The sequence below is a fragment of the Parasteatoda tepidariorum genome, chromosome 7 (genome assembly GCF_982258835.1).
Source record: "Parasteatoda tepidariorum strain Cologne lab strain chromosome 7, Ptep-v5.0, whole genome shotgun sequence".
NCBI classification, from domain to species: domain Eukaryota; kingdom Metazoa; phylum Arthropoda; class Arachnida; order Araneae; family Theridiidae; genus Parasteatoda; species Parasteatoda tepidariorum.
In genome coordinates this window covers 5,424,163-5,436,438 of record NC_141761.1, presented here as the reverse complement: position 1 = coordinate 5,436,438, position 12,276 = coordinate 5,424,163, and the positions used below count along the sequence as shown (strand labels likewise).

The 12,276-nt window shown below is 26.2% G+C and overlaps 1 pseudogene across 1 annotated transcript in view; it reads left to right on the top strand.

Moving 5' to 3' along the window:
• The window catches only part of LOC147806770 (phosphatidylinositol N-acetylglucosaminyltransferase subunit A-like), a 41,814-nt pseudogene that overhangs the window by 780 nt on the left and 28,758 nt on the right, over nucleotides 1–12,276 (top strand). The window contains exons 2-7 of the transcript XR_015435144.1: nucleotides 392–503; nucleotides 1,227–1,380; nucleotides 5,570–5,692; nucleotides 6,773–6,948; nucleotides 9,508–9,623; nucleotides 11,281–11,388. The product of XR_015435144.1 is annotated as a phosphatidylinositol N-acetylglucosaminyltransferase subunit A-like (transcript). The remainder of the gene's footprint in view (nucleotides 1–391; nucleotides 504–1,226; nucleotides 1,381–5,569; nucleotides 5,693–6,772; nucleotides 6,949–9,507; nucleotides 9,624–11,280; nucleotides 11,389–12,276) is intronic.

Genomic DNA, 12,276 nt, shown 5'->3' with positions numbered 1-12,276 from the left:
TACAGAAATATTGACATACGATATTAAATTTGTTAATTGAAATTTTTTTTAAATACGAATTGCAAAGGGGAGAATTTTCTTTTTTGAGGACAATCTAAAGTAAAAATATCAATATCATTGATGATACAATTAAACTTCAATATTTAGATAAGTCAACCATCAACAACTAGTAATTTTGATTCTGAAAGAAAAAGTTGGAATTTATTTTTAATTGATCTGATCTATTAATTTAAATCAGGCGTTCATGTCCTTGTTCACTTACAAACTTAAAATGAATGAAAAGTGAAGTTTATATTGATTGCTAATTGTATTTACAATTTGACTAAATTGTCTTCTCTATGCTTTTGATCCTAAAAAAAAGCACAATTCTGTTTTTTCTTTTCTTTTCCAGATGATTTCTGTATAGGTACTTGTACCTATGTTTGTTGATTTCTGGGCATTATCCTGCAAGAAATAATGATAATAAAAATGAAAAAAAGTAAAGCTATAGAAGGGCTTCTAAGGCAAGCTTCCAAATGTTTTATTTATTTTTTAAGAATGATTTTACGAGTTTAAATTCCTTTTGGGGAGCTGGCAGTTCTAGGTGGTGTGAACAGGTATCACTACGGAAATATGTCCCCCTTTTTTATACCTATTCAGATTTTACAGAATGAAACCAGCATCATGAAACATATTTTATTATTAATTGAAATGAGTGCAGAACATTCAAAATTAAAGTAGCAAAACACAAAATTAAATTAGTTATTTTTTATTCTGAAATGTGATTTACATAAAGCCCCTTTATTTCTCATTTTTTTTGGATAGGAATAACACTACTGTGACTAGATTTAATTACAAATCCTAACTTTTTATGAGCTAAATTAGTAAAAGAATTTATATTTGAAAAATGAGAAAAGACACTCATTTTCCATCTTGATATATTTTTATTTTATTGGTCAAAAGCAATTTTTGTTTCAACATAAAAATAATAAAAACACATCTAACTCAAAATGTTAACTTTACAACTGAAATAATAGCTTACATAAAACATTTATTTATTAAAAAACTTTTTAGAATTTATTATTTTAAAAATTTTTATTACCTATTATTTAACAAAAATAAAATATGCTTTGTTTATGTAGTTTAAAAAGTTCTTTTCAAATCTGATGAACTGCCAGAAGTTATATATGAATTGACACAGTGTTCATATACATTAAATTCTAACACAGAATATTTTTTACTTCTAGTATGGTGTCTGATTTCTTCTATCCCAATACTGGTGGAGTAGAGAGTCATATTTAACAACTTGCTCAGTGTCTTATTAAAAAAGGTCACAAAGTCATTGTTATTCATGCCTATGGAAATCGTAAAGGAATAAGATATTTAACCAATGGATGAAAAGTATGTTTATAAGTAATTTTTAAATAATACATATTATTAAAATAATATTATTAAAATTATATTATTAAAGTAATATTATTAATATTTTAATAATAATATTTTAATATTCTTAATAATATTATTAAAATGCATAACAACTTTTGTAATTTTTTCCCTCAGGCACAGCAATATCCAACTTTTTTTTTTATTGCAAATTCCTAAGAAATGTTGTATATTGTCTAATTTTAATTATTCATCAGAGGAGGTTTTCTTTTTTTAAATTAAATAGATTGTGAATAATTTATTGTGCATCTGAATTTATTATAATAGTTTTAGCATTTTATATGTTTGTGTAGCTTAAAAATTAAATTTTTATTCTTTCAATCTTTTTTTTTTTTTTTTTTTTTAAATTGATGTCAGTTTCAATCTTGGTTCCTTAATAATTTTTGGATTTCAAACTTTGTTTTTCAGCTTGAATTCATATTCAGCACTATATGCTATAAATTTTTGCTTGTAGTATATTATTTATAATTCTTTTTTAGTTAACAAATTCACTTGCAAAATAATTTTGATTCTCTTGCAAGTTATTGGTTGCTCCCAACTCAAAATTTTCTGTTTTACCTTCAACAACTTGAAATTTTTTAAAATTAATTTGAATAATATCTAACTAAAAAAATCTTTAATAGTTTAGAGTTAGTTTAATGTCAGGAAAAAAAAATAATTTCCATTTTTAAGTGTTTTATATTGAATTTAAATTTGCTTAGTTTTATATAATAACCCTCCTGGCTTACCTCAAGCGGCAGGGCACATTTGGAAAGATGCTACCTAAAATGTCCAGGGTCAGAAAAAAACGTAACAAATCATAGTTAGTAACAAATCGTGTTAGTAGCAAATCATATTTATCTTTCTAACCATTATTTTAAAAAATAATTAATAGTACTTTCAATAATGTTAGACAGGAAAAATAACTGCAGTTCAATGGATATATTCATGTATAATTTTTCTTTTTCCTTGAAAGTGAGAGAAAAAAAGCTTTTGTTAAGCGCTACTGTTTCAAAAATGAAATATCTTTTAAAATATACTAAAAAATCATTAGACTCTCTTTAGTAGTGCTCTTATTGAATATCAAGTTGATTGGAAAATTAATTTTTAATTCGTCGTTTAAGCGTTTGAGTAAAAATCGTTATCTGTTCTAATAATGATTTATAAAAACTTCTAAAAATTTGAATTTCTATTTACACTAGTAGTTATTAAGCAAAACTGCATTTTTCATTATTATATTTTTGCTTGGAATATAATATTAAAAATGAAAATAATTCGAAATCTTATTCAATTTTGTATAAAAGGAATAAATATTAGTACAAGAATCATTGCAAGAATATCCTTTCAAGAATCAATACATTGATTCTTTGCTATTTTGTCAATTGCTTCTAATTTTGTGTGAATGATTTTTACAATATAAATAGGAAAATTTTATATTTTTAAAAAAAGTACGTCAAAGTAACAGAATTTAATTATACAAAAATAAACATATTTTCACAAATTTTTTTATTAAGAATTTATCTCTTTTCACCATGTTGACCTATAGAATCAGTTATTCCAAATATGTTTCTGGGACACCATTTCTGAATGGTGTCTCAGAAACCCAAAGGTAAATAACAACACTTCTAGCTGGCAACATAAATTTTTTCAGCCTATAGAATATATTGCATGCAAAATTGGAAGAAAAAAAAATCGTTGCTCTGCTTTTCTTTTTCTGTTAATCAAACTGACATTAATTACAACCTATAAACATGACATAAAAATACTTTGTCGTAAAAAAGTACTACAATTATGCTTTATTTAAGGTGCACACCTTTTGTATGGCAATTAAATGACATGGAAAAGAATTACGCAAAAAAAGATATTTTCAAAATTGCAAAGAGAATAGATATAGAATTATATTTCTATTCAGTAGTTCATATGTTCATTAGTTTATATTCTTATATTCATTGGTTTATATTTAATTTTTATAAGTAGGATTTTTTTTTTCTTTATCAAGCCTAACTTAGCTGCAAAAAAAAAAAAAAAAAGAACTTATGTGTGTAAGTATAAAAATTTATTAAAATATAAATGTTGCTTTCTTCGGAATTTCATTCTTTCGTCCCTCGTCAAAGTCAAGAGATAGAAAATGACTGACGTATATTGGGAAATGATCTATGGGATTGCAAATTCACGTTTTTAAGTCGAGCGTCCTCAAACTATTCACTCATGTAGAACGTCATCGAATATTGGGGGGGGGGGTAAGGTCATTTCGGTGCACTTGATATTTGTTACCAAGATTTTATTTTTAATCAAAAATGTATTCACCCTCGTTATCAGCAACCTTCCAATTCAGGATTGAAAAAAAATTAATTGGTGTTTAAGGCTAATGAGTATTGAAAGCGGCGAAACGTCGGAACTTTCCAGTTTCACTAAATATTTACTGACATTATAATTAGAACACAACTCGAGTTTACACCCTTGAGTTTACATAGTTCTCTATCAGGGCTCTGAATGATATGATAGCAGTGAAAACTTTACAGACAAATTAATGTTGAATTTAATTAAAAACAAAACTTTTTCGTAGATAGAAAATCTTGTTAAAAGAAAAAAATATCGAAGAAATTAGCTGTTAATCTAAGAAAAAAATATATAAAATGTGAAATCATTCTAATATTTTATTGGAGTTAGAACTGGAATTTTATAACGAATATATATTTTAAATACAATCATACTTTAAAAAAATCGTTTTCTTTAAAATGTATATAGTAATGTGAGTAACATAAAAAATTTACAATTCATTTGATATTTTGCTTGGTTGGAAAAAAATGTTTGGTATATTAAAACTCAATTAGTTATTTGGTGTTTTAACAGCTTGTAATTTTTTTTATATAATTTATTAAGAAAATTTGAATTTATTATTAAACTTATTTGTCATTACTAAAACAAGCTGCATTTATATATTCACATGTATGAGAAATTTATTTACTAATGAAAAGAATTTCGATTTCCTCTCTATCCATAAAAATGTTTTAATATCATTAAACTAAAGTACAAATAAAACTAGTGTTTTAAGAGATGGGATTTTAGACAAGCGCCGAGAAAGTCCAAAATATTACAGGAAGAGGAGAGAGTGTTTTTAGAGTTAACTTCAATTACCAGATAAAAAAAAATTAAAATTTTTTGAAAACAAAATAATCTTTTTTTTTAAAAAAAAACATTAACTAATTGAATTACATTAGTTAAATATAACTGAAAATAAGTATTATTAAAAATTCATAAATTTGTTCAATAAATATTACATTATTAGACAATAAATAATTTGCAGCAATTTACATTAAAATGAAATTGCTTTTTCAAAAATAATTTGAAATTTAAAAGTATGATATGATTTAAAATATTTAAAGATTTAATGTAATAAATTAAGCAGTAAATATTAAAAAAAAAATCAATATATCGAAAATGGAGTAATAAAAATAATCTGTTTATTAAAGGTAAACTTTTGATTTGAGTGGGGGGGGGGGTTCAAACATCAAAAAGAACGCAAACTATTCATATCTATTCAAACAGAAATACTCTAGCACAGTGAGTGAGTTATGATGACAGCTTATACGCCTCTCAATTTGTGAGCGGTAGGAGGTTGAGGGGGAAGGAAATATTCTACTTGAAAAAAATACGGGTTCGCCACTCAAGGGGTAGAACATGAGCCCGTACATGCACGGGCAAGCCACTTTTAGTATAGAAATCATGCCCGTGATATTACGGGCTTGACGCCAGGAGGGTTAATAATCACCGCACATTTCACACCAAAAATATAAAGTTCTAATATTATTTTAAAAATTCATCATTGTTATTATATTGTTTTAAAAGTTTAAATAAATCTTAGGAGAGTTTTCCTTATTTTAAAGTTTACAGTGAATTTTTTTATTAAAAAAAACAATTAGTAGAATACAAAATAAGAAAAAATTTACTATAAACTTTCAAATTTTTAATTTAAATATTAAATTATCAATCCATATATTAATTTATGTTATTTTTTATTTATAATTTTCTTAAAACTTAAGAAATAAATTACTGTAACTTTTATATTAAATATAATGGGGTTTTATTTGTTTTAAAAGTAATTATGTACTTATAATTAATTCAATTATTAATTGCATACTTGTTTTACATTTACTTTTTTTTTTAGGTTTATTATATGCCAGTATAGGTGGTGTACAATCAGTGCACACTACCAACATTATTTACCACCTTCCCTGTCATCCGTTTTATCCTTGTTAGAGAAAAAATTTCTATTGTGCATGGACATTCAGTAAGATACTTTTATCTCCTTGCTTTTGCTGTAAAGGATCCTCAAAAAATTGTGTAAAAAATTCCAAAAAATTAATAAGTTAACAATCACTGGGGGTACTAATGCTTATCATATATTAATTTACCTTGGCTCTAGTGTAGAGTCTGGAAGACCTAGGGTTGGCAAAAAATTTGAATTGTACAGTTTTTGCTGAAACTCCGTTTTTGATTATCATGATATTCTTTGCTTTCATTGACATCTCTTTCAAGTTGCCACAATTTTTTTTATATTACCAGATTGGCTCTTGGTTTATTTTCATACATATTAATTTAAATTTTAAAATTCCTTTTTCTTTTATCATTAGTTACTCGCTTGTTAGAGCCGAAAAATGTCAATTGTACAATTTTGATGAAACCCTGTTTCTGATTATATCTATTAATTTTTGACACCGACCTTGGCATAAAAAAAATTGCCAAAAATGAGAGGTACCCCCCATTGTAAACTATTACCTTAATATTTTTAACTAATGTTTATGTTTCAATATGTATTATACTAAAGTAATACATTCTAAGGAATGAAAATTATTATGCAATAGTATTGCAATTTATTTATTTAAAGATATCTAATAATCAATTAAGGTATACGAAGAAAAATAGATAATAGTAAATGAATTAAACTACAATGCTATAATAACAGCAAGAGCGGATCTACTATTTCAATGTGGCATAACCAAATGCAACCAAGCCAACATGATAGAACTACCTTTTTTTAAAAATAATAATAGTTATAAAAAACATAGGTGCCATAATTACAATTAGGGTAAGTCATCAGCTTACCTTGGAATTCAATTAAAATATGTGTTATTAAAAATTTTTTATTGGAACACTTTTAATTATTATGACAATGCAAAAGAAAAACAAATTTTGTTATTTACCTATAAGTAGAAAAATTTAGACAGAATAATTTCTCTAATTTATATTTTTGTTTTTCTTTCAAGTTTTCTATCTTTCATATTAAATAAGAAAATTTTCTTTTACAGTTTTGATGTTTAAAAATATGAAATATTTAAAAAAATTTAAAATGTATACTAATTTTTTCCAGGCATTTTCTGCGTTAGCACACGAAGCAATGCTTCACGCTAAGACAATGGGACTGAAAGCAGTTTTTACAGATCATTCCCTATTTGGGTTTGCAGATGCCAGTGCCATAATCACAAATAAACTTCTCCAAATGACTTTGAGTGTCTGTTATCACGTGATATGTGTGTCTCATATTGGGTATGCTATATTGAGATATATTTTAATTACTATATAATAGATATAGTTTAATTTTTCCTTACGATTATAACATGTGTATTGTTTATTAATATCTTTTTAAGGTATTCTCATGTTTTTTGTTAAATTATGAAATTAATTTATTGTCATAACTCCTCTCATTGCTATGTAATGGGGTCGTAACACACTTGTATGTTGTTCTAGTACTTTTTGAGAAACAGGGCACCATTTTGGAATCTGAGTATTATTCCTTTTTCTTTTATAGTTATGAATTTCTTTCTTTGAAGAGTGAAGTTTTTATGGTCTTAGCAGCATGTTTCTCGAAGTTCTATTACCATACCTGCCAATTCTCCTGATTTTTAACAAAGACTCCTGCATTTTACGACTACCACCTGTTTGCCTGTATATTCTAAAATTTCTCCATATTTGTTGAAAAAGTTGTATGCAGTATGTTGAGTGTTAATATTTTAAGTACCTTTTGCGGTCTGGCTACCTTTGGGATGTTTTCGTGGTTTTCCTTTCCATGTAATGCAAATGCAGGTTAGTTCTATCAAAATGTCCTTCACAATATAAAATTTGATCCAATACTTGATTGATCTAGGAGTTTCCTTGTCTTCTGGATTGGATTCAAAATTACAAGGCAACAGAGTTGAACATTAGTAGCCATAAGCCCAAAATTGTGTCAGCTGTTTAACAATGGTTACAAAATAGTTTAAGTAATTATAAATAATGGTTTAAAGAAATCTTCTTCAGATTAAGATTTACATATATATTTTTACTTCGCTAAATATAAGTGCTTATGTTATTTCCACTTTTGAATTTCTTTCTTTGACTTATATGATTATACATGATGTATCAAAACTTTATGCGCAGCCCGAAAAATTTCGCTTGTAAAATAGTAAAATCTCCGTTATTTTTTTCCTAGAATGTTGGCAGGTATGTATTACCTTATCAGATATATGTATGCTGATTGAAAATGGCAAAATTCTGAAAATATATATATAAACAGTTAAAATGGCGGAGTAGAAAGAATGGCAGAGTAAAGAAAAGCATTTGTTTCCATAGACATGCCATTTAAAATTTTATTTTCTCTATACCAAACTTAATTTTCTAACTCTTTTTTTCTGGAGGAAAATAACTTTAGTTTCGGTGCTTGAAAATTGATGCAAATTTTTTTTATTTTTAGATTATCTTGTTCAAAAGAATTAAAGAAAATTATTTAAGTTTTTTTTTTTTTTTTTTAGCAAATTGCCAATTGGCCAAATTTTTCTCTTAACTAAATATAATTTAAACAAATGAATCATTTCCAGTTTTTGCATATATTTTGTGAACCTGAAGGAAACATTAATGGAGTAATTTTTTAAGTATTAAGTAATCTGGTCACAAATGCTTTACATTAAAAAAATAGAATCACAAAAGTTCAAGTTTTTTTTATAATTTTTTTTTTGTTGATTTTAATATCCTACTTTATTCTTATTCATCTTACAACACTTAATGTTTATTCATTATTGTAAGTGTCAGTTTGTTTTAACATAATTTGAGAGTAATAGTTCCCACTTCCATAATTCAAGTGACTGAAATACCAGAAAACAAAAACACAAATAATTTTTGCACGGATTTATGCAATTCGATTTTGTTTAGTGTATATCTTTTATAATTATTACCCATATATTTAAATAGAAAATTTTAAAGGAGAAAATAATGAAAAATGTAATAATGACATCGAAGTTGACGTCGTCAAGGGTTACCAGTTCCGGAAGTCATAAAAACACAAAACCTTTTCTATCGAGAGAGCACGGCAAATGTCTAAAATTTGCTCTTTCTGTACCTCAAAGGTTTTGCAAAAAGTCCAGAAAGAGAGAAAAAGAGAATAAAAAAAAACAAAATACAAAAGTAAACTGAGTTTCCCCAGTTAAGCTTTTCTACTAACAAATGGCAACAACTTTCCTGTTTATGTTTTTTTTCTTCTTTCTGCTCATAAAATGGGGGCGTAGTTTGTTGGTGAATTTTTGTTCGGTTAAGGATTTTCAGAAAGTAGTGTGCTGTTTTGGTTTAACTATGGAATATTTTTAAGCAGGTTTTTTGAACATTGTTTTCCTTTTATAATTAGTTTATATATTTTATTTTTTTTATTTTGTTTTTGTATTTTGTATTCTCTCCTTCTGAACTTTTTGCAAAATCTTTGGGATACAGCGAGAGCAAAGTTTAGACATTTGAAGTGCTCTCTCTACAGAAAAGGTTTTGTATTTTTGTGATTTCCGGAGCTGGTACCCCCTGACGACGTCAACTTCGGACGTCATTATTATATTTTTCATTATTTTCATTGTTTTCTTCTTTAAAATTTTCTATTGGTTTCAATTTACTTATGGAATTTTTACTGCTTTTCTTTGGAATTGTAGTATTTATCAGCTTTATACATGGTTTTTGATTTCTTATTTTATTACCATAAATTGAAAGTTTTTTTTGTTTATTACATGCAAATTTTAAAAATTTATTTTGATTTCATAATTGCTGTTTTTACTTTTAAAGTTAATTTTTTTAAAATGTACTTATTTTAATTAGGAAAGAAAATACTGCTCTTAGAGCAAATGTTTGTCCAAATACAATATCAGTTATACCAAACGCAGTGGATACAACGATCTTCCAGCCGGATTTCTTGCCAAAGCTAAAGTCAAGAAGTAAAGTAATTTATGACAACGTGTTCACCTTATTTTTTCTGTAAAATTTCATTTGTATTCCTTTTATCTTTTATTTTCTCATGGCACTTATGTCCCAAAGTTAAAATATAGGCTCTCTCTTATCTTAACTATATATAAGAGCCTGTGGCAGAATCGTGGGGACACAGCAACATTATCGCAGAACACTACAGAGTTCTTGCAGAAAGAATTTTTATTTGGGAAGCAAACAAGTTTGATTTTTTTTATCTGCAGAATATTTGGGAAGATTTTTTTTTCTGCAGAGCTTTTTTTCTTCCTTTTCTGCTGAATTATTTTTAAAAAATGTCTTTCGCGTATATCAGAGATGGAAGAAATGCTCATGTTTTTTTTTTTTTTTTTTTTTTTTTTACTTTGCTTTGAGAATTAAAAAAAAATTCCCAATGCCTGATTGATATTATAAAAAGTAATTTCCAAATCGATAAAATTTTAAAAAGTTAACTACACAAAATTTTTTTTGTAACAGGACAATATCGCCAATGATATCAGAATATCTATTCTTTTTGATGTATATCAAAAAAAAAAAAAAAAATTCTTACATTTATAATTAAAAAAATTATATGCTGTTCTACTCTGTTCATAAGGCTTTCTTTGAAAATTTATTTTTTTGAAAACAGGAAACGCTTCTGTTACTTGAAATTAGTAATATATATATATATATATATATATATATATATATACTGTATTTATTATATCTATAATAATGTATATTATTTATTATATATATATTATATATATATTATATATATATATAAGTTAAAATATAGACATAGACAAACTCTGCATTAGGATTGTAACTCCACATTGCCAGACTTTCATTATCACTACTCAAATCCTGTTTTTAGTCTTATCACCTGATATTGTCTGAATCCTTCCAATTTTACTGGTATTCAATGTCTGTTAACTCTCATTTATGTTCAACACAATTATATTCATATTCATTCATCAGTTCGATGTATTCAAAAAAATAATTGTAGTTTTGGGAATCTATGTATTCCTCCAGTTTCATAATAATCAAGCTTAAATAACTGGTTTAGACACAACACATATTTAACAGGGTGCATAGAGTTTTTAAAAAGTAATTAAAGGTGCTTATTTTTGATTTACATTTATTGAAAGCCCTTAAAGGTGCTTTTTTTAATCAGGGTTTGTAAAAAGGGCTTAATTTTCTATTTTTTAAAACGAGATTTTTCATTGCCGTATTGATTGTCATTCTAAATTACAAAAAATTCATGATTTTCACTATTTTCTCTGCAATATTTATCAGAAACTAGTTATTTTATCATGATTATTTTAAGTTTTTGAAAATGTTTTTGAATTTTATTGATTTTATGTTTATAAATAAAGAACTTGAAACGATAGAAGAAGAAAAAATATTTTTATTACTGCACAGATCCTAATTATGATTTTTTTTGGAAAGTGATTAAAAATATTTTTGGAGTACTTAAAAGGTGCTTATTTTTTGTTGAAAAATCAGGCTACGCACACTAAAAATATGTATAGATAGATATTTATTAATAATGCAAAATTGTTTAATATTTATGTTATTATAAAGTTTCATATTAATAATTTCATTGTACAAGTAATCTTATGTTCTAAAATAAATAATAATTTATTTTAGTTGCAATCGTTGTCATCAGTAGACTTGTTTATAGAAAAGGAATAGATCTACTTGAAGAAGTGATTCCACAAATTTGTTCCAGATACCCCGATGTAGATTTTATAGCTGGTATGTGCTTTAAATGTATTTTTCCCTCTCAGTTCGTAAGCGATATTTAAATACCAGTCTTAACCCTCCTGGCGTCAAGCCCGTTATATCACGGGTATGATTTCTATGCTAAAAGCGGCTTGCCCGTGTATGCACGGGTTCACGTTCTAGCTCTGGAGCAGCGATCACATCTTTTTCTGAACTAGAATATTTCCTTCCCCCTCAAACTCCTACTGCTCACAAATTGAGAGGCGTATAAGCTGTCATTGTCAATCACTCACTGTTGTGCTAGAATATTTCTGTTTGAATAGATGTGAATAGTTTGCTTTCTTTTTCATGTTTGAACCCCAATCTAACCAAAAGTTTACTTTTAAAAAACAGATTACATTTTTATTTTCTCCAACACTTTCGAAATATTGAATTTTTTTAAAAAAAATATTTATTGCTTAATTTATTATAATAAATCTTTGAATAAATAAAATCGTTTCGTGCTTTTAAATTTCAATTAATTTTTGAAAAAGCATTTTTCATTTTAGAGTAAATTGCAGGAAATTATTTCTTGTCTGAATACAAATGCAATATTTAATGAACTTTCAAAAAGATGTTTTATTTTTAATTAAATTCATCATTAATTTGATTTAAAGTACAATTTTTTCTGTAATATCATTCGAAATCCAAATAAAAGTGTGTGTAAATTCAATGGTGTAAGCTCGAGTTGTGTTGTAATTATCATGTTTGTAAATATTCAGGAAACCTGGAAAGTAATGACACTTTGGCGCATTGAATATTCAATAGTCTTAAAAATCCCTTTTTTTACGATCCGGAATTGAAGGGTTGTTGATAACGAGGGTGAATACATTTTTGATTAAAAATATCATCTTGGTAACAATTATCAAGTGCATCGAAATG